This window comes from Rhinoraja longicauda, chromosome 2 (genome assembly GCF_053455715.1).
Source record: "Rhinoraja longicauda isolate Sanriku21f chromosome 2, sRhiLon1.1, whole genome shotgun sequence".
Lineage (NCBI taxonomy): Eukaryota > Metazoa > Chordata > Chondrichthyes > Rajiformes > Arhynchobatidae > Rhinoraja > Rhinoraja longicauda.
The window spans coordinates 5,943,331-5,966,654 of record NC_135954.1 but is presented as its reverse complement, the minus strand read 5'-3'; the positions used below and the strand labels follow the sequence as shown (position 1 = coordinate 5,966,654).

At 47.4% G+C, this 23,324-nt stretch overlaps 1 long non-coding RNA gene across 1 annotated transcript; it reads right to left on the bottom strand.

The window, feature by feature from the left end:
• Nucleotides 1-1,267: 1,267 nt before the first annotated feature.
• Nucleotides 1,268-17,681, bottom strand: LOC144608790 (uncharacterized). The gene is made up of 3 exons (XR_013549236.1): nucleotides 17,471-17,681; nucleotides 1,784-1,839; nucleotides 1,268-1,567 (listed from the first exon to the last, which is right to left on the bottom strand). It is a non-coding gene; the product is annotated as an uncharacterized LOC144608790 (long non-coding RNA).
• Between the last annotated feature and the right edge of the window lie 5,643 nt (nucleotides 17,682-23,324).

Below are 23,324 nucleotides of genomic sequence, written 5' to 3'. Positions count from 1 at the left end.
ATACACTTATAGATCATATTTAAATTTAAATATATATATATATACATGTACACGAAAAGCAAACAATAGTAGTCTATGTAATTCAGAGTTTATTTGAGGCTGTAGTCTTTAATAGCCGAATGGCTGTAGGGAAGATGCTGTTCCTGAACCTGGACGTTACAGTTTTCAGGCTCCTGTACCAGTCTGAAGAAAGGTCTCGACCCGAAACGTCACCCATTCCTTCTCTCCTGAGATGCTGCCTGACCTGCTGAGTTACTCCAGCATTTTGTGAATACATACCTTCGATTTGTACCAGCATCTGCAGTTATTTTCTTACAATTCCCGATGGCAGAGGTGAAGTGAGTGTGTGGCCAGGGTGGTGTGGGTCTCTGATGATGCTGTCTGCCTTTTTGAGGCAGCAACTCCAGTCAATCCCTTTCATGGTGGGGAGGTCAGTACCCGTGATGGACTGGGCAACGTTCCACTTTTTGCAGTCGTTTTTGCTCCTGGGTATTTAAGTTGCTGAACCAGGCCATGAAGCAACCAGTCAACATGCTCTCTACTGTACACCTGTAGAAGTTCAAGAGAATCCCCTTTGACACATCGACTCTCTGTAGTCTTCTCGGGAAATAGAGGCGTTGATGGGTTTTCTTTATAATTACAGCAGTGTGCTGGGTCCAGGAAAGATCTTTGGAATTATGCAAGCCCAGGCTATACATGATTACAATTGAGCTATCCACTGTACAGATACATGATAAAGAGATTAACGTTTATGCAAGAGAAAGTCCAATTGAAAATAGTCTGTCTCCAATGCGGTAGATAGCAGCTCAGGAGCGCTCTCTAGTTGTTGATAGGATGGTCCAGTTGCCTGAAAACAGCTGGGAAGAAACGGTCCCTGAATCTGGAGGTGTGCGTTTTCACACTTCTGTACCTCTTGCCTGATGTGAGAGGCGAGAAGAGGGAGTGACCGGGGGAGGCGACTGGTCCTTGATTATGCTGCTGGCCTTGCCGAGGCAGCGTGAGGTGTAGATGGAGTCAACGGAAGGGAGGTTGGTTTGTGTGATGGTCTGGGCTGTGTCCACAATTCTTGCGGTCTTGGATGGAGCTGTTCCCAAACCAGGCTGCGATGCATCCCGATTAAAATGTTTTCTACAGCACATCTGTAGAAGCTGTAAGAAAAGAACTGCAGATGCTGGTACAAATCGACGGTATTTATTCACAAAATGCTGGAGTAACTCAGCAGGTCAGGCAGCATCTCAGGAGAGAAGGAATGGGTGACGTTTCGTGTTGAGACCCTTCTTCAGACTGATGTCCCGGGGTGGGCGGGACAAAGGAAGGATATAGGTGGAGACAGGGAGATAGTGGGAGATCTGGGAAGGCGGGAGGGGAAGAGAGGGACAGAGGAACTATCTAAAGTTGGAGAAGTCAATGTTCATACCGCTGGGCTGCAAGCTGCAATCTGTAGATGTTGGTGAGAGTTGTTGGGGACATGCCGAACCTCCTAAGCCTTCTAAGGAACCGAAGGAGTAGGTGTGCATTCTTGGACATTGCTGGTGATATTTACTCCTAGGCAGCTGAAGATAATTCCCTTGGACAAAATATGATGAACAAAGCTTGTAACACAGGCAATAAAGTCATCGAACATGGAGTCAAGAACAGTTAATTGCCCCATATACACTAGTCCTAGCATGAAGTGTAGATGGAGTCGATGGAAGAGAGGAGGTTGATTTGTGTGATGGTCTGGCAGAACAAAAGAAGAAAACCTTAATTAAAAATGAAATGCATATAAATGATGTTTGATTACCTTGTGATGCATCATAGCTGTGATGCGTAATTCCATAGCTCCAGTGGTAAGTTCATCTAAAAACAACAGAACAGTGATAATGGGACGTATATCCACAGTAAACTTGCAGCCCAGTGGTATGAACATTGACTTCTCCAACTTTAGATAGTTCCTCTGTCCCTCTCTTCCCCTCCCCTTCCCAGTTCTCCCTCTATCTTCCTGTCTCCACCTATATCCTTCCTTTGTCCTGCCCCCCTGACATCAGTCTGAAGAAGGGTCTTGACCCGAAACGTCACCCATTCCCTTCTTTCCTGAGATGCTGCCTGACCTGCTGAGTTACTCCAGCATTTTGTGAATAAATATCCACAGTAAACTTGCTCTTCAAAGCTGCACTTACACGGATCAGCCAAAACATTATGACCACTGACAGGCGAAGTGAATAACATTGATTATCTTGTTACAATAGCACTTGTCAAGTGGTGGGATGTATTAGGCAGCAAGTGAACAGTCAGTTCTTGAAGTTGATGTGTTGGATGCAGGAGAAGTGGGCAGGAGTAAAGGCCTGAGCGACTTTGACATGGGCCAAATTGTTATGGCCAGACGACTGGGTCAGAGCATCTCTGAAACGGCAAGGCTTGTGGGGTGCTCCCGGTCAGCAGTGGTGAGTACCGACCGACAGTGGTCCGAGGAGGGACAAACCACAAACCGGCGACAGACAGGGTGTTGGGCGCCCAAGGCTCATCGATGCACGAGGGCAACGAAGGCTATCCCGTCTGGTCCGAACCGACAGAAGGTCGACTGTGGCACAAGTCACAGAATCACAGTGGTGGTCAATAGACAATAGGTGCAGGAGGAGGCCATTCGGCCCTTCGAGCCAGCATCGCCATTCAATGTGATCATGGCTGATCATTCTCAATCAGTACCCCGTTCCTGCCTTCTCCCCATACCCCCTGACTCCGCTATCCTTACGAGCTCTATCTAGCTCTCTCTTGAATGCATTCAGAGGAGGAATGCATTCAGAGGAGGTCACGGGAGGAATGTGTCACAATACACAGTGCATCGCACCCTGCTGCGTATGGGGCTGCAAACGGAGGACCAACAGCATATTAGGCAGGTGGTCATAATGTTTTGGCTCATCAGGTCACAATGTTTTGGCTGATCGGTGTATGGTCTCAGTGATAGACACAAAGTACTGGAGTAACTCAGCAGGTCAGGTAGCTTTTAGCTTCCCTGGAGAAAAAGGATGGGAGACGTTTCCGGTCGGGATCCTTCAGCGCCAGAGACCCAGCTTTGATCCTGACTGGGGGGCTGTCTGTACGGAGTTTGTTTGTTCTCCCTGTGACCTCGTGGGTTTTCTCCGGGTGCTCCTGTTTCCTCCCACATCCCAAAGACATGCAGGTTTGTAAATTAATTGGCTTCTGGATCGATGGTCGGCACGGACTCGGTGGGTCGAAGGGCCCGTTTCTGCGCTGTATCTCTAAAGTTAAAGTCTAAAGGGTCCAAACCCGAAACATCACCAGTTCCTTTTTCACCAGAGATGCTGCCTGACCCACAGAGTTACTCCAGTACTTTTTGAGTCAGAAGGTGGTGAATCTGTGGAATTCTCTGCTACAGACGGCTGTGGAGGCCAAGCCAGTGGATATATTTAAGGCAGAGATAGATGATTCTTGATTGTTACGGGTGTCAGAGGTTTTGAGGAGAAGGCAGGAGAATGGGATTAGGAGGGAGAGACAGATCAGCCATGATTGAATGGCGGAGTAGACTCAATGGGCCGAATGGCCTAATTCTTGTCCTATCGCTTATGACCTTATGAGTCTATCTTTGGTATAAACCAGCAGTTTATCTGCAGTTCTCTCTCTACACACTTGTGTTCTCAGTGGTTGTGTATGAAGGAACTGCAGATGCTGGTGTAAACCAAAGATAGGTACAAAATGCTGGAGTAACTCAGCGGGACGGGCAGCATCTCCGGAGAGAAGGAATGGGTGACGTTTCGGGTCGAGACTCTTCTAAGTCTGAAGAAAGGGTCTCGACCCGAAACGTCACCCATTCCTTCTCTCCGGAGATGCTGCCTGTCCCGCTGAGTTACTCCAGCATTTTGCGCCTATTCTCAGTACTTGTGATCTCAGGACTAAAGAATAGGAGCAATGAAGTTATTAAACAGGACAGACGAGAAGCCATCCTGTAGGTCAGTCTGAAGAAGGGTCTCGACCCGAAACGTCACCCATTCCTTCTCTCCTGAGATGCTGCCTGACCTGCTGAGTTACTCCAGCATTTTGTGAATAAAAGCCATCCTGTAGGTGGTAATTAGACAACAGTGTTGACAGTGAGTCACCAGTGCCCTACCGGTCTTCTCAAGACTTAGTGCGACAGCACTGAAATGCCTATCTATTAATATATGTGCATTTTTAGTCCTCAGATCATGTAAACCTGTGGATATTTTAAATGTCATTCTATATTTCCATCTCCAGAAATGTTATCTGTTGCTGCAGAGAGCTTCAGAGTTCTGACGGAGATGCTGCCCTTTGAATAATCATCCGCTTTTACTTTTCTCAAATGGCCAATGGTACTTGATTGTCATGTGTACCTGGGAACGGTGAAATGTCTATTTTTGCCCACAGTTCAGTTGCAAAACAAAAATCTGACTATGCACTTTCTCTCCCATCTCATGCTTCGAAAACAGCTTTGAAAAAGAAAAAAAAGATATATCCCCCCCTCCCCCCCCAATCCAAAAGATCCGACTGGGATTTCTGACGCTGCCATGCTGATTTTAATAGACAATAGGTGCTGCAGGAGTAGGCCATTCGGCCCTTCGAGCCAGCACCACATTCATCGTGATCGTGGCTGATCATCCACAATCAGTACCCCGTTCCTGCCCTCTCCCCATACCCCCTGACTCCGCTATCATTAAGAGCTCTATCTAGCTCTCTCTTGAAAGCATCCAGAGAATTGGCCTCCACTGCCTTCTGAGGCAGAGAATTCCAAGGAAGAAGGGTCTCGACCCAAAACGTCACCCATTCTTTCTCTTCAGACATGCTGCCTGACCTGCTGAGTTACTCCAGCATTTTGTGATACCTTCGATTTGTACCAACATCCGCAGTTATTTTCCTACAAAGACTAGATTCTTGATTAGTACGGGTGTCAGGGGTAATGGGGAGAAGGCAGGAGAATGGGGTTAGGAAGGAGACATAGATCAGCCATGATTGAATGGCAGAGTAGACTTGATGGGCCAAATTACCAATTTCTGCTCCTATTACCTATGACCTTATGATCCAATGGAAAAGATTTGACCAGGATTTCACATGACTTTCATTCTGTTTTCACTGCAGTTGTGTTGTACATTAAAATGAATTAACACTCTTTCGACTTAGAGTCATAAAGTCATACAGCACAGAAACAGGCCCTTCGGCCCAACCTGTCTATACTGACTTATAGTTCCTCCGGCCCATCTTGCCCACGTCGACCAACATGCCCCATCTACCCTTAGTCCCACCTGCCCGCGTTTGGCCCATATCCGTGCAAACCTGTCCTATCCATGTACCTGTCCAAAATTGCCTATTACTTATTACCTCATGACGCCACGGTGGCGCAGCGGTAGAGTTGCTGCCTTACAGCGAATGCAGCGCTGGAGACCCGGGTTCAATCCCGACTACAGGCGCTGTCTGTGTGGAGTTTGTACGTTCTCCACGTGACCTGCGTGGGTTTTCTCCGAGATCTTCTTTTTCCTCCCACACACCAAAGACATACAGGTTGGTAGGCTAATTGGCTTGGTAAATGTAAAAATTGTCCCTAGTGGGTGTAGGATAGTGTTAGTGTGCGGGGAACGCTGGTCGGCGCGGACCCGGTGGGCCAAAAGGGCCTGTTTCTGCGCTGTATCTCTACACTAAATGGCTGGATTGGACGCAACAAAAAACAATTTTTTCACTGTACCTTAGTATACGTGACAATAAACTAAACTAAACTACCCCTCTCTTCCCTGTGGCTAACTGCATGCACACTATTTCACTCTCCCCCCCCCCCCCCCCCCCCCCACCACCCTGCGCTGTTCCCTCCCACCTGTATTCCCTCCCACCTGTATTCCCTCCTCCGGCTTCACAATTCACACTTCTTCTATCCTTATTGACTTATCTCACATTTTAATCTTTTAATCTCTGGTCCAATCATCAACCTGCCCCCCCCCCCCATCACCTGTAACCAAAATGGCGGCGCTGCGTAACAGCTGTGGCTCACCTGCAGTCCGTTTATCTTTTGTGTTTTTTGTCTTATTTGTAGTGTTTAGATGTGATGTAGTGTTTTATGTGGTTGTGTACAATGTGTGGGGAACTGTAAAATTGTCTCTTCCGAACGGTGACCCGACCTTTGTTTTCTGGGCCTTGTCTCCGTTCACGCTGCGGCCTACCATCGGCCAAACACCTGGAGGTGACTGGAGGAGACTCACTGTGATGGATGTTTCTTTTTTTTGCTTTGTGTTGGTTTGTGATTGTGTGTGTTATTGCTTATTTTTATTGCTCTTATTGTTGGACTGTGGGTAACGGAATTTCTTCCAAAAGACTTGTCTTTTTGGATGACAATAATGGCTATTCTGATTCTGATCACCTGTCAGACAATATCCCATCCTTACATCTCCTCCAGCTTCCCCCCCCCCCCAATACAATGCCTGAAGAAGGGTCCCGACCCGAAACGTCGCCTATCCATGTTCTCCAGGGGTGCTGTTTGACCCGCTGAGTTACTCCAGCACTCTGTGTCTTTTTTTTGTGAACATGCATCTGCAGTTCCTTGTGTGTAGCTTTAAGAACTGGCAGTGAGTCAATAGACAATAGACAATAGGTGCAGGAGTAGGCCATTCAGCCCTTCGAGCCAGCACCGCCATTCAATGCGATCATGGCTGATCACTCTCAATCAGTACCCCGTTCCTGCCTTCTCCCCATACCTCCTCACTCCGCTATCCTTAAGAGCTCTATCCAGCTCTCTCTTGAAAGCATCCAACGAACTGGCCTCCACTGCCTTCTGAGGCAGAGAATTCCACACCTTCACCACTCTCTGACTGAAAAAGTTCTTCCTCATCTCCGTTCTAAATGGCCTACCCCTTATTCTTAAACTGTGGCCCCTTGTTCTGGACTCCCCCAACATTGGGAACATGTTTCCTGCCTCTAATGTGTCCAATCCCCTAATTATCTTATTTTTTTCAATAAGATCCCCCCTCATCCTTCTAAATTCCAGTGTATACAAGCCTAATTGCTCCAGCCTTTCAACATACGACAGTCCCGCCATTCCGGGAATTAACCTAGTGAACCTACGCTGCACGCCCTCAATAGCAAGAATATCCTTCCTCAAATTTGGAGATCAAAACTGCACACAGTACTCCAGGTGCGGTCTCACCAGGGCCCGGTACAACTGTAGAAGGAGCTCTTTGCTCCTACACTCAACTCCTCTTGTTATGAAGGCCAACATTCCATTGGCTTTCTTCACTGCCTGCTGTACCTGCATGCTTCCTTTCAGTGACTGATGCACTAGGACACCCAGATCTCGTTGAACATCCCCTCTTCCTAACTTGACACCATTCAGATAATAATCTGCCTTTCTATTCTTACTTCCAAAGTGAATAACCTCACACTTATCTACATTAAACTGCATCTGCCATGTATCCGCCCACTCACACAACCTGTCCAAGTCACCCTGCAGCCTTATTGCATCTTCCTCACAATTCACACTACCCCCCAGCTTAGTATCATCTGCAAATTTGCTAATGGTACTTTTAATCCCTTCATCTAAGTCATTAATGTATATCGTAAATAGCTGGGGTCCCAGCACCGAACCTTGCGGTACCCCACTGGTCACTGCCTGCCATTCCGAAAGGGACCCATTTATCCCCACTCTTTGCTTTCTGTCTGTCAACCAATTTTTTATCCATGTCAGTACCCTACCCCCAATACCATGTGCTCTAATTTTGCCCACTAATCTCCTATTTGTCTATTTGTAATCCTCTGCAGCTAATCACGTATAACTCTCTTTCTGTGAGGTTGCAGATGATACTAAAACAGGAGGGATCATAGACAGGATTCAATGTGATCATGGCTGATCATTCTCAATCAATACCCCGTTCCTGCCTTCTCCCCATACCCCCTGACTCCGCTATCTTTAAGAGCTTTATCTAGCTCTCTCTTTCTTAAACTGTGGCCCCTGGTTCTGGACTCCCCCAACATTGGGAACATGTTTCCTGCCTCTAACGTGTCCAACCCCTTAATAATCTTATACGCTTCGATAAGATCCCCTCTCATCCTTCTAAATTCCAGTGTATACAAGCCTAGTCGCTCCAGTCTTTCAACATATGACAGTCCCGCCATTCCGGGAATTAACCTAGTAAACCTACGCTGCACGACCTCAATAACAAGAATATCCTTCCTCAAATTTGGAGACCAAAACTGCACACAGTACTCCAGGTGCGGTCTCACTAGGGTCCTGTACAACTGCAGAAGGACCTCTTTGCTCCTATACTCAACTCCTCTCGTTATGAAGGCCAACATTCCATTGCCTTTCTTCACTGCCTGCTGTACCTGCATGCTTCCTTTCAGTGACTGATGCACTAGGACACCCAGATCTCGTTGTACGTCCCCTTTTCCTAACTTGACACCATTCAGATAATAATCTGCCTTCCTATTCTTACCACCAAAGTGGATAACCTCACACTTATCCACATTAAATTGCATCTGCCATGCATCCGCCCACTCACACAACCAAGAATTACAGTGGGATGTTGATCAGCACGGTGGCGCAGCGGTAGAGTTGCTGCCTTACGGCACCAGAGACCCACGGTTCAATCCTGACTACGGGTGCTGTCTGCACGGAGTTTTATGCGTTCACCCCGTGAACTAAACTGAAACTAAACAATCTCCTTGCATTGAATTTAGCTGCTCTGCAAATGGAGTAACTGCTCATCCCCTTTCTGAAGGTATGTCCTTTTATTCTGAGGCTACGGCCTCTGATCCTACACTCTAGAACTAGTGGAAACGTCCTCTCCATATCCACTCTATCCAGGCATTTCAACATTGAGTTTAGTTTAGCTTTTGTTGCGTGCTAACCAGTCAGCGGAAAGACAACACATGATTACAATTGAACCATCCACAATGTACAGATACAGGATGAAGGGAATACCATAAATAACATTTTGAGCAAGATAAAGCCAGCAAAGTCCGATCAAAGATAGTCAGAGGGTCTCCAATGAGGTAGATAGTAGTTCAGCACTGCTCTCAGGTTGTGGTAGGATGGTTCAGTTGCTTGATAACAGCTGGGAAGAAACTGTCTTCTTCTTCTTCTTGCGTTTGAGGCAGCAGACGTTATGAAGCTGCTTCTGCTGTCTCTGTTTGTTGTCGTTCGCCTGACCGAGGTCAGTTGACAGGGGCTCACCACGGGGAGGTCGACAACGTGAGCCCCAAACTGTCCCTGAATCCGGAGGGTGTGCGTTTCCACACTTCTGTACCTCTTGCCCGATGGGAGAGGGGAGAAGAGGGAGTGGCCGGGGTGCGACTCGTCCTTGATTATGCAGCTGGCCTTGCCGAGGCAGCGTGAGGTGTAGATGGAGTCAATAGACAATAGGTGCAGGAGGAGGCCATTCGGCCCTTCGAGCCAGCACCACCATTCAATGTGATCATGGCTGATCATTCTCAATCAGTACCCCGTTCCTGCCTTCTCCCCATACCCCCCTGACTCCGCTATCCTTAAGAGCTCTATCTAGCTCTCTTATGAAAGTATCCAGATAATTGGCCTCCACTGCCTTCTGAGGCAGAGAATTCCACAGATTTACAACTCTCTGACTGAAAAACTTTTTCCTCATCTCCGTTCTAAATGGCCTACCCCTTATTCTTAAACTGTGGCCCCTGGTTCTGGACTCCCCCAACATTGGGAACATGTTTCCTGCCACTAACGTGTCCAACCCCTTAATAATCTTATATGTTTCAATAAAATCCCCTCTCATCCTTCGAAATTCCAGTGTATACAAGCCCAGTCGCTCCAGTCTTTCAACATACGACAGTCCCGCCATTCCAGGAATTAACCTAGTGAACCTACGCTGCACGCCCTCAATAGGAAGAATATCCTTCCTCAAATTTGGAGACCAAAACTGCACACAGGTGCGGTCTCACTAGGACCCTGTACAACTGCAGAAGGATCTCTTTGCTCCTATACTCAACTCCTCTTTTTATGAAGGCCAACATTCCATTGGCTTTCTTCACTGCCTGCTACACCTGCATGCTGGCTTTCAGTGACTGATGCACTAGGACACCCAGATCTCGTTGTACGTCCCCTTTTCCTAACTTGACACCATTCAGATAATAATCTGCCTTCCTATTCTTACCACCAAAGTGGATAACCTCACATTTATCCACATTAAACTGCATCTGCCATGCATCCGCCCACTCACACAACCTGTCCAACTCACCCTGCAACCTCATAGCATCTTCCTCACAGTTCACACTGCCACCCAGCTTTGTATCATCTGCAAATTTGCTAATGTTACTTTTAATCCCTTCATCCAAGTCATTAATGTATATTGTAAATAGCTGCGGTCCCAGCACCGGGTCTAGCGGTACCCCATTAGTCACTGCCTGCCATTCTGAAAGGGACCCACTCTTTGCTTTCTGTCTGCTAACCAATTTTCTATCCATGTCAGCACCCTACCCCCAATACCATGTGCTCTAATTTTGCCCACTAATCTCCTATGTGGGACTTTGTCGAAGGCTTTCTGAAAGTCAAGGTACACTACATCCACCGGCTCTCCCCTGTCAATTTTCCTCGTTACATCCTCATAAAACTCCAGAAGATTAGTCAAGCATGATTTCCCCTTCGTAAATCCATGCTGACTCGGAACGATCTTGTTACTGCTATCCAAATGCTCCGCAATTTCGTCTTTTATAGTTGACTCCAGCATCTTCCCCACCATAAAATGCTTTTTAGGGTGCATCTGTAGAAGTTGGTGAGAGTTGTTGGGGACGTGGCGAACCTCCTAAGCCTTCTAAGGAAGTAGAGGCGTTGGTGTGCTTTCTTGGTCGTTGCTTCAGTATGGCTGGTCCAGGAGAAGTTATTGGTGATATTGACTCCTAGGACTTTGAAGTGTTCGACCATCTCTACATCGGCGCCGTCAATGGAAGCTTATAGCTGCGCCCTCTAGTCTTAGACGTTCCCACCCTGGGAAAAAGGTTCCGACTGTCTACCCTATCTGTGACTCTCATAATTTTATATACCACTATCAAGTCTCCCCTCAACCACCAATGCTCCAGAGTTTGTACATTATCCCTGTGACTGTGTGGGTTTTCTCCGGGTGCTCCGGTTTCCTCCCACACTCTAAACATGTGCAGGTTAATTGGCTTCGGTAACATTGTAAAACCTGTCCATGGTGTGTGGGATAGTGCTAGTGCACGGGATGATCGCTGGTCGGTGCGGACTCGATGGGCCGAAGGGCCTGTTTCCGCGCTGTACCTGTAAAGTCTAAATGCCTTCTGTGTTTATTTTGTGCCTTTCGTCCATAAAAGGACCTGCCAGGAATGAGTGGGTTAACGTATGATGAGCGTTTGAAGGCACTGGGCCTGTACTCTTTCGCTGGAGTTAAGAAGGATGGGGGGGGGGGCCTCATTGAAACTTACCAAATAGTGAAAGGCCTGGATAGAGTGGATGTGGAGAGAATGTTTCCACTAGTCGGAGAGTCTAGGACCAGAGGGCACAGCCTCAGAATAAAAGGACGCACCTTTAGAAAGGAGATGAGGAGGAATTTCATTGGTGAATCTGTGGAATTCATTGACACGGACGGCTGTGGAGGCCAAGTCAATTATAGACAATAGACAATAGGTGCAGGAGGAGTCCATTTGGCCCTTCGAGCCAGCACCACCATTCAATGTGATCATGGCTGATCATTCTCAATCAGTACCCCGTTCCTGCCTTCTCCCCGTACCCCCTGACTCCGCTATCCTTAAGAGCTCTATCTAGCTCTCTCTTGAATGCATTCAGAGAATTGGCCTCCACTGCCTTCTGAGGCAGAGAATTCCACAGATTCACAACTCTCTGACTGAAAAAGTGTTTCCTCATCTCCGTTCTAAATGGCCTACCCCTTATTTTTAAACTGTGGCCCCTGGTTCTGGACTCCCCCAACACTGGGAACATGTTTCCTGCCTCTAACGTGCCCAACCCCTTAATAATCTTATACGTTTCGATAAGATCCCCTCTCATCCTTCTAAATTCCAGTGTATACAAGCCCAGTCGCTCCAGCCTAGTCGAGTCTAACCAGAACGCTCCCTGATATGTTTAAGGTGGAGATTGATAGATTCTTGATTAGTACAGGTGTCAGGGCAGGAGAGTGGGGTGAGGAGGGAGAGATAAATCAGCCATGATTGAACGGCGGAATGGACTTGATGGGCCGAATGGCCTAATTCTGCTCCTCGAACGTATGAACATTCACTCCGGTCAGTCGAGGGAGGGGTCTGGGCTCTGGAACACAACATTACGGAACTTCAGAACTCTAAGCCTCTCTGTGCTATTTATTTTCCTGTTAGGTCTAATCTAATCGAAAGCAGCTGTTATTATTCTTCAGCGATTCCTGACATTTTCCTTTCAAAGCGAACTTAAACTCCTGATCTGCACTTGTGAATAATCTCATGTCAGCCTGAACGGAATTTGGATCAAAATGTTCCCAGCCAGGCTGCCTTCAAATCACTGCCAAACCATATGTTTGGTGGGTAAACAGATAATTGCGTCACTGTGCATGACAATCTCATGATGGAATTGTATCAAGTGCATTCGGTGGGTGGCAATAGTTTGCTGAACACTTAGTTAAGTTTAGGGAAAAAAAAATGCAGATGCTGGTTAAAATCGAAGGTAGACACAAAATGCTGGAGTAACTCAGCGGGTCAGGCAGCGTCTCTGGAGAGAAGGGATGGGTGACGTTTCGGGTCGAGACCATTCTTCAAACTTAAGTTAAGTTTATTTAGTTTAGAGATACAGCGCGGAACCGAGTCCGCGCCGACCAGCGATCCCCGCACACGAACGCTACCCTACGCACACTGGGAACAATTTTACATTTACACCAAGCCAATTAGCCTACAAACCTGTACGTCTCTGGAGTGTGGGAGGAAACCGAAGGTCTCGGAGAAAACCCACGCAGGTCACGGGGAGAACGTACAAACTCCGTGCAGGCAGCGCCCGTAGTCAGGATCGAACCCGGGTCCCTGGCGCTGTGAGGCAACAACTCTACCGCTGCGCCACCGTGCCGGCCCAAATTTGTGGAAAAGTTCCCTTTCAATCATTGTGTAAGACACTTTCGAGATTAAAAAATCAAATTTTAACCTTCTGCTGAAAGTTCACCACATTTCCTCAGGCCCAAACTAGGTACGTGAGATTTACAGTGTTCGCTTTAGTACATTTCATTTACTGTGAAGAATATTAGTCATAGAGTCATAGAGTGTGGAAACAGGCCCTTCGGCCCAACTTGCCCACACCGACCAACATGTCCCATCTACACTACTCCCACCTGCCTGTGTTTGGCCCATATCCCTCTAGAGTCTTAGAGTCACACAGTGTGGAAACAGGCCCTTCGGCCCAACTTGCCCACACCGACCAACAATGTCCCATCTACACTAGTCCCACCTGCCTGCGTTTGGCCCATATCTCTCTAAACCTGTCTTATCCATGTACCTGTCTAACTGTTTTTAAACGTCGAGATAGTACCTGTCTCTTAGGCAGTGAGTTGAACCTCACTGCCTAAGCTGCCTCGATTACCTAAATATTAATTTAGTAATGGACCTGTACTCGCTGGAGTTCAGAAGGTTGAGGGGGGGATCTCATTGAAACTTACTGAATAGCGCACTGAAGAAAGACTTTTACAGCTTTACACTGTACCTCTACACGAAAACTCACACTCAAACTCAAAAGAGGGGGAAAATTTAACAAAGATGTGCGGGACAAGTTTTTTACACAGAGGGTGGTGGGGGCCTGGAACGCGCTGCCAGGGGTGGTGGTGGAGGCAGATACGATAGCGGCGTTTGAGAGGCTTTTAGACTGGCACGTGGAAGTGCGGGGAATGGTGGGATATGGATCACGTGCAGGCAGAGGCACAAACACTGTGGGCCGAAGGGCCTGTTCCTGCGCTGTCCTCTTCTGCGTTCCAGCATCGTTTAGGTTTAGTTTAGTTTAGCTTAGTTTAGAGATACAGCATGGAAACAGGCCCTTCGGCCCACCGAGTCTGTGCCGACCAGCGATCACCCATACATACACTAGTCCCATCCTACACTCTAGGGGCAATTTAGTGAAGCCAATTAACCTCCACATCCACTCTATCCAGGCTCTCATTTTCAAGAGAGAGCTAGATAGAGCTCTTAATGATAGCGGAGTCAGGGGGTATGGGGAGAAGGCAGGAACGGGGTACTGATTGAGAATGATCAGCCATGATCACATTGAATGGCAGTGCTGACTCGAAGGGCCGAATGGCTTCCTCCTGCACCTATTGTCTATTGTCTATTGCCTTTCACTATTTGTTAAGTTTCAATGAGCCTAAATGGAAATTAATTTTAATGTGCAACACCACAGGACAGAAAACAGCATGAAAGGCGTCAGAAACCCCCTCCACAATCATCGTGGGTAAAATTATGTTTAAGGTTTGTTTGGTTTAGAGATGCAGCGCAAAAACTAGCCCTTTGAATCCGTGCCAACCAGCGACCCCCGCACACTAACACTATCCTACTACACACACTAGGGAACAATTTACAATCTTTATTAAAGCCAATTAACCTGCAAGCCTGTACGTCTTTGGAGTGTGAGAGGAAACCGGTGCACCCGGAGAAAACCCACGCAGGTCACGGGGGAGAGCGTACAGACAGCACCCACAGTCAGGATTGAACCCGGGTCTCTGGCGCTGTGAGGCAGAAACTCTACCATGCCACCCCTATGTTCTATGTTCTGCGTAGGAGTTCCACGTTCTAAGACTTTGTTCTAAAACGTTGTCACCTAATCTGCTTCCCCGAAAGTAAACGATACAGCCTGTGAGTCTGCAACAGTTATCGAAACGTATAAGATTATTAAGGGGTTGGACACGTTAGAGGCAGGAAACATGTTCCCAATGTTGGGGGGAGTCCAGAACCAGGGGCCACAGTTTAAGAATAAGGGGTAGGCCATTTAGAACTGAGATGAGGAAAAACTTTTTCAGTCAGAGAGTTGTGAATCTGTGGAATTCTCTGCCTCAGAAGGCAGTGGAGGCCAATTCTCTGAATGCATTCAAGAGAGAGCTAGATAGAGCTCTTAAGGATAGCGGAGTCAGGGGGTACGGGGAGAAGGCAGGAACGGGGTACTGATTAAGAATGATCAGTCATGATCACATTGAATGGCGGTGCGTACAGGCTCGAGGGGCCGAATGGCCTCCTCCTGCACCTAATGTCTATTGACTATTGTCAGAGGGCAGAATCCCAGGAATTTGTGGACAAACTACAGAGCAAACAGGAAGCGGTGGAGGATCCAGAAGGCAGGGTTTTAATTTAACCCGCTGTGCACGTTGCTGTTCTAATAACAGAGGAGGACATGTTATCTTCCGTTGCCCTGGGCAACCGGTCACCAGGGCTGTGCAGCCTCCCATCCTGTCACGAAATACAATCCGTCACGATCAGAACACTTGGTGCCTGTCCTTTACAGAGTTCACTGGAGCCAGTATCAAGTTTTCCACTGAATTATAAATGGGACCAGGCTGTCCTTGGATACACAGAATCATAGAGTCATAAGATCATCATCAGTGATAGGAGCAGAATTAGGCCATTCGGCCCATCAAGTCTACTCCGCCATTCAATCATGGCTGCTCTATCTCTCCCTCCCAACCCCATTCTCCTGCCTTCTCCCCATACCCTCTGCCACCTGCCCTCGTTAGTCAGAGTATTGAGTGTAGAAGTTGGGAGCTCATGTTGCAGTTGTATACGACGTTGGTGACAATAGACATTAGACAATAGGTGCAGGAGTAAGCCATTCGGCCCTTCGAGCCAGCACCACTGCATTTAGAGTATTGTGTTCAGTTCTGGGCACCATGTTATAGGGAAGGTGTTAAGTTGGAAAGGGTGCAGAGAAGATTTACAAGGATGTTGCCAGGATTCGAGGGTCTGAGCTATAGGGAGAGGTTGAGCAGGCTGGGATTTTTCATAAGTTCATAAGGTCATAAGTGATAGGAGTAGAATTACGCCATTCGGCCCATCACTTCTACTCCGCCATTCAATCATGGCTGATCTATCGCTCCCTCCTAACCCCATGCTCCTGCCTTCTCCCCGTAACCTCTGACACCCGTACCAATCAAGAATCTATCTAACTCTGCTTTAAATATATCCACTGACTTGGCCTCCACAGCCTTCTGTGGCAAAGAATTCCACAGATTCACCACCCTCTGACTAAAGAAATTCCTTCTCATCTCCTTTCTAAAAGAACGCCCTTTAATTCTGAGGCTGTGATCTCTGGTCCTAGACTCTCCCACTGGTGGAAACATCCTCTCCACATCCACTCTATCCAGGCCTTTCATTATTCTGTACGTTTCAATGAGGTCCCCCCTCATTCTTCTAAACACCAGCGAGTACAGGCCCAGTGCCGACAAATGTCATACACCATGAAAACAGGCCCTATTGTCTATTGTCTATTGACATCCTTGTAAATCTTCTCTGTGCGCTTCCCATATGCTAGTTCTATATAAAATTATGAGGTATGAATATTTCACATAGTTTTATACAACTGAGCGCCATGAATATTGATTTGCTCTCTCTCCGTCCCTCCCCCACCCTAGTTGTCCTGCTAGTTTAGGGGTGCCAACTTTCTCACTCCCAAATAAGGGACAAGGTGACGTCACCGCCTCACGCCCCACATGACCTCACCCAGCCAGCGGCCACGTGCTCCCACTCCACCAATGGCAGCCGCCCGGGCCGGGAGGCAGGTTGCTATGCAACCTCCGTTAGGCGGCGCCCGGGCCTCCGGACCTACACTGTCCAGGCCTACAGTGTCCGGGCCTACACTGTCCAGGCCTACACTGTCCGGGCCTACACTGTCCGGGCCTACACTGTCCGTGCCTGCACTGTCCGGGCCTACACTGTCCGGGCCTACACTGTCCGGGCCTACACTGTCCGGACTTACACTGTCCGGGCCTACACTGTCCGGACCTACACTGTCAGGGCCTACACTATCCGGGCCTACAGTGTCCGGACCTACACTGTCCGGGCCTACAGTGTCCGGACCTACACTGTCCGGGCCTACACTGTCCGGACCTACAGTGTCCGGACCTACACTGTCCGGGCCTACACTGTCCGGACCTACACTGTCAGGGCCTACACTATCCGGGCCTACAGTGTCCGGACCTACACTGTCCGGGCCTACAGTGTCCGGACCTACACTGTCCGGGCCTACACTGTCCGGACCTACAGTGTCCGGACCTACAGAGTCTGGGCCTGCAGCCTCCCCCGGGCCTAATACGGGACAAGGGCGGTCCCGTACGGGACAAACCAATTTAGCCCAAAATACGGGATGTCCCGGTTGATGTGGGACAGTTTGCAACCCTATGCTCGTTTCACTGCCGACTTGCTTAGTTTCACTGTTCGTATCCCCTCGTTAACCTTTCCACAGCCAACAATGGACCATTGTGGGCTCCGCCTTTCCTTGATCATTGTTGCTGGCTTTGATTTGTTCTATTCACACCTTTCATTCACTTGTTCTTTGTACCTTTTCATACCTCTAGTTTCCCTCTCCCCTGACACTCAGTCTGAAGATGGGTCTCGACCCGAAACGTCACCCATTCCTTCTTCTTTCCGGAGATGCTGCCCGTCCCGCTGAGTGACTCCAGCATTTTGTGTCTGTCTCCCTTCAGTGTAAACCAGCATCTGCAGTTCCTTCCTACGACACACTTTGCTTTTGTAGATATAGAAGCTGCAATTCACACCATCGCCACTAGATGGTAGACTCGGTACTTATTTGCTGGTTAAAAAGTAAAAGCTTCAGTTAGACTGCTGCAATCATGTGGTACAAGTAAGATTTAGGATTGTATCAAGGCTTTTAGAAAGCCAAGAGGAGTGGAATAACAAAAGCAACATCAACGAAGGGCGGCACGGTGGCGCAGTGGTAGAGTTGCTGCCTTAGAGCGCCAGAGACCCGGGTTCGATCCTGACTACGGGTGCTGTCTGTGCGGAGTTTGTACGTTCTCCCCGTGACCCGCGTGGGTTTTTTCCGGGGGCTCCGCTTTCCTCCCACACTCCAAACACGTGCAAGTTTAATTGGCTTGGTATAAATGTAAACTATCCCTGGTGTGTGTAGGATATTTGTGTAGAGAATCTGTGGAATTCTCTGCCTCAGAAGGCAGCGGAGGCCAATTCTCCGAATGCATTCAAGAGAGAGCTAGATAGAGCTCTTAAAGATAGCGGAGTCAGGGGTATGGGGAGAAGGCAGGAACGGGGTGCTGATTGAGAATGATCAGCCATGATCACATTGACTCGAAGGGCCGAATGGCCTCCTCCTGCACCTATTGTCTCTATATTATTAGTGGTAACACAAAATGCCTGGAGTAACTCAGCAGGTTAGGCATCGTCTCAAGGAGAGAAGGAATGGGTGACGTTTCGGGTCGAGACCCTTCTTCAGGTCGGTAGCTAGACTGCTAGTGCCTGTATTCCGGGTTGGGTCCGAATTGGGTCTGAAGAAGGGTCTCGACCCAAAACGTCACCCATTCCTTCTATCCAGAGATGCTGCCTGACCTGCTGAGTTACTCCAGCATTTTGTGATACCTTCGATTTGTACCAGCATCTATCTACAGGATATTATTAGTGTGTGGGCCGAAGAGCCTGTTTCTGCGCTGTATCTCTAATTTAAACTTAACTAAACTAAACAAACCATCCCCATAAAACCTCTTGTCCTGCAGGTGACATGAAATGTGTACAAAATCATCAGTGGAATAGTTCGGGTAGACGCACAGTTTCTTGATCATAGTAGGGGAATCGAGAAACAGAGGTGAAGGGGAGAAATATTTAATAGGGAATCCTGAGGGGTAACCTTTTTTACACAAAGGGTGGTGGGTGTATTGAACGAGCTGCCGGAGGAGGTCGTTGAGGCAGGGACTATTGTAACGTTTAGAAAGATAATTAGACAGGTACATGGATAGGACAGGTTTAGAAGGATGTGGGCCAAACGCAGGCAAGTGGGACTAGTGTAGTTGGGACATGTTGGTCGGTGTGGGCAAGTTGGGCCGAAGGGCCTGTTTCCCACGCTGTATCACTCTATGACTTTAAGGGGCCCCTCCAGAAACGTCACCTATCCATGTTCTCCCACATTTGCTGCCTGACCGCTGACATACTCCAGCACTTTGTCTCTTTTTTTGTAAACCGGCATCTGCAGTTCCTCATATACACATCTGTCAGATGGGTTTTAGTTCATAAATTCTGGGAGCAGAATTAGGACATTCGAACAATCAAGTCTACTCCGCCATTCAATCATGGCTGATCTATCTCTCCCTCCTAACCTTATTCTCCTGCCTTCTCTCCATAACCACTGACACCCGTACTAATCAAAGAATCTATCTATCTGCCTTAAATATATCCACTGACTTGGCCTCCACAGCTTTCTGTGGCAAAGAATTCCACAGATTCACCACCCTCTGACTAAAGAAATTCCTCCTCATCTCCTTCCTAAAGGAACGTCCTTTAATTCTGAGGCTGTGACCTCTGGTCCTAGATTCTCCCACTAGTGGAAACATCCTCTCCACATCCACTCTATCCAAGGCGACTGATCAAATCTGAAGAAGGGTCTCGACCCGAAACGTCACCCATGTCCTTCTCTCCAGAGATGCTGCCTGTCCCGCTGAGTTAATCCAACATTTTGTGTCCACCTTCTAGAACTGGTCCAAAACGCCGCAGCGAGACTCCTGACGGGTACCCGTAAAAGGGACCCACATCACCCCGATTCTGGCCTCTCTCGACTGGCTCCCTGTACGGTACAGAATCAACTACAAGCTCCTCCTATTCACGTATAAAGCCCTAAATGGACATTCCCCCCCCCTCTACATCAAAAATCTTCTAACCCACCTCTCTAACTCCAGGTCCCTCAGGTCGGCCGACTTGGGGCTACTCATTATCCCGCGGTCTAGGCTTAAGCTCAGGGGTGACCGCGCTTTTGCGGTTGCAGCTCCTAGACTGTGGAACAGCATCCCTCTCCCCATCAGAACTGCCCCCTCCATCGACTCCTTTAAGTCCAGGCTCAAAACCTATTTCTACTCCCTAGCGTTTGAGGCTCATTGAGGAGGCGCTGTGAACTGTTTTGTATGTGCTGTTATGTTTGCGTGCTACTGTATGTTTCATTTTTTCCTTAGTACCTAATCAGATGTACAGCACTTTGGTCAACGTGGGGTTGTTTTTAAATGTGCTATACAAATAAAATTGACTTGACTTGGCTTGACTAGAAATATATATATATATATGTGTATATATGTATAGAAAATAGGTGCAGGAGGAGGCCATTCAAGCCAGCACCGCCATTCATTGTGATCATGCTGATCATCCACATTCAGTAGCCTATGCCCAACCTCTCCCCATATCACTTGATTCCACTAGCCCCTAGAGCTCTATCTAACTCTCTCTTAAATCATCCAGTGATTTGGCTTCCACTGCCATCTGTGCAGAGAATTCCACAAATTCACAACTCTCTGGGTGAAAAAGTTCCTTCTCACCTCAGTTTTAAATGGCCTCCCCTTTATTCTAAGACTGTGACCCCTGGTTCTGGACTCCCGCAACACTGCAAACATTTTTCCTGCAGCTAGCTTGTCCAGTCCTTTTATAATTTTATATGTTTCTATAAGATCCCCTCTCATCCTTCTAAACTCCAGTGAATACAAGCCTGGTCTTTTCAATCTTTCCTCATATGACAGTCCCGCCATCCCAGGGATCAATCTCATGAACCTACGCTGCACTGCCTCAATTACAAGGATGTCCTTCCTCAAATTAGGAGACTAGAACTGTACACAATACTCCAGATGTGGTCTTACCAGGGCCCTATACAACTGCAGAAGAACCTCTTTACTCCTATACGGAAATCCTCTTGTTTATGAAGGCCAACATGCCATTAGATTTCTTCACTGCCTGCTATTCCTGCACGCCAACTTTCAGTGACTGGTGTACAAGGACACCCCAGGTCTCGCTGCACCTCCCCCTTACCTAACCTAACTCCATTGAGATAATAATCTGCCTCCTTGTTTTTGCCGCCAAAGTGGATAACCTCACATTTATCTATATTATACTGCATCTGCCACGCATCTGCCCACTCACTCAACCTGTCCAGGTCACCCTGCAACCTCCTAACATCCTCTTCGCAGTTCACACTGCCACCCAGCTTTGTGTCATCTGCAAACTTGCTAGTGTTACTTCTAATTCCTTCATCCAAATCATTAATATATTTGGTAAACAGTTGCGGCCCCAACACCGAGCCTTGCGGCACTCCACTCGCCACTGCCTGCCATTCTGAAAAGGAACTGTTTACTCCAACTCTTTGCTTCCTGTCTGCCAAACAATTCTCTATCCGTGTCAACACCCTACCCCCAATACCATGTGCTCTAATTTTAGTCACCAATCTCCCGTGCGGGACCTTATCAAAGCTTTCTGAAAGTCTAGTTACACTACATCCACTGGCTCCCCTTCATCCATTTTACTTGTCACGTCTCAAAAAAATTCCAGAAGATTAGTCCAAGCATGATTTCCCTGTTCATAAATCCATGCTGACTTGGACTTATCCTTTTACTGCTATCCAAATGTACCGTTATTACCTCTTTAATAATTGACTCCAGCATCTTTCCTCAACACCGAAGTCAGGCTAACTGGTCTATAATTCCCCGTTTTCTCTCTCGCTCCTTTCTTGAAAAGTGGGATGACATTAGCTATCCTCCAATCCACAGGAACTGCTCCTGAATCTATTGAACATTGGAAAATGATCACCAATGTGTCCACTATTTCTAGAGCCACCTCCCTGAGGACCTGGGATGCAGACCATCAGGCCCAGGGGATTTATCATCCTTCAGTCCCATTAGTCTACCCAATACTATTTCTCGCCTAATGCAAATTTCTTTCAGTTCCTCTACCCACCTAGATCCTCTGTCCTCCAGTACATCTGGAGATTGTTTGTGTCTTCCTTAGTGAAGACAGATCCGAAGTACCTGTTCAACTCTTCTGCTATTTCCTTGTTACCCATAATAATTTCACCTGTGCCTACCTTCAAGGGTCCCTTGACATTTGACTTTGCTATTCTTTTTCTCTTAACATATGAGGAAAAACTTTTTCAGTCAGAGAGTTGTGAATCTGTGGAATTCTCTGCCTCAGAAGGCAGTGGAGGCCAATTCTCTGAATGCATTCAGGAGAGAGCTGATAGAGCTCTTAAGGATAGCGGAGTCAGAGGGTATGGGGAGAAGGCAGGAACGGGGTACTGATTGAGAATGATCTAGCCATGATCACATTGAATGGCGGTGCTGGCTCGAAGGCCGAATGGCCTCCTCCTGCACCTAATTGTCTATTGCCTATTGTCTATATCTAAAGAAGCTTTTACTGTCCTTCTTTATATTCTTGGCCAGCTTCCCCCTCGTACTTCATCTTTTCAGCCAGTATTGCCCGATTTGTCACCTTCTGTTCTCCTATGAAGTTTCCCAATCCTCTGGCTTCCTGCTACTCTTTGCTGTGTTATACATCTTTTCTTTTAGTTTTATTCCATCCCTAACTTCCCTTGTCAGCCACGGTTGCCTCCTACTCCCCTTAGAATCTTTCTTCCACTTTGGAATGAAATGATCCTGTGAGCTGATTTTGTGTATACATACACACACACACACTGAACATTTTGTTCTTGTTTATTACATTGTTTTACAGTGTACTAAGTTTACATATTCTGTTGTGCTACTGCAGGTAAGAATTTCATTGTTCTATCTGGGATATATGGCAATAAACCACCCTTGATATAACTTTTAAGAGCAAAATTGTCTCACACATCTTTACAAAGGGGCCTCTTTAAAATCAACTAATTGGGCTCTGCACAATGTGACAGTTTTATAATGGGATTTTATAAGCATTTACACAGGGCTCTATAAACAGCTGCCAGAAAAACAAAACTCAGTAAATATTTATTAAAAAGGGCTTCAACAGGAAATTTACAACCTATTTACAATAGACAATAGACAATTGGTGCGGGAGTAGGCCATTCGGCCCTTCGAGCCAGCACCACCATTCAATGTGATCATGGCTGATCATTCTCAATCTGTACCCCGTTCCTGCCTTCTCCCCATACCGCCTGACTCCGCTATCCTTAAGAGCTTTATCTAGCTCTCTCTTTAATGCATTCAGAGAATTGGCATCCACTGCCTTCTGAGGCAGAGAATTCCCACAGATTTACAACTCTCTGACTGAATAGGTTTTTCCTCATCTCCATTCTAAGTGGCCTACCCCTTATTCTTAAACTGTGGCCCTGGTTCTGGACTCCCCGAACATTGGGAACATGTTTCCTGCCTCTAACGTGTCCAACCCCTTAATAATCTTATATGTTTCGCTAAGATCCCCTCTCATCC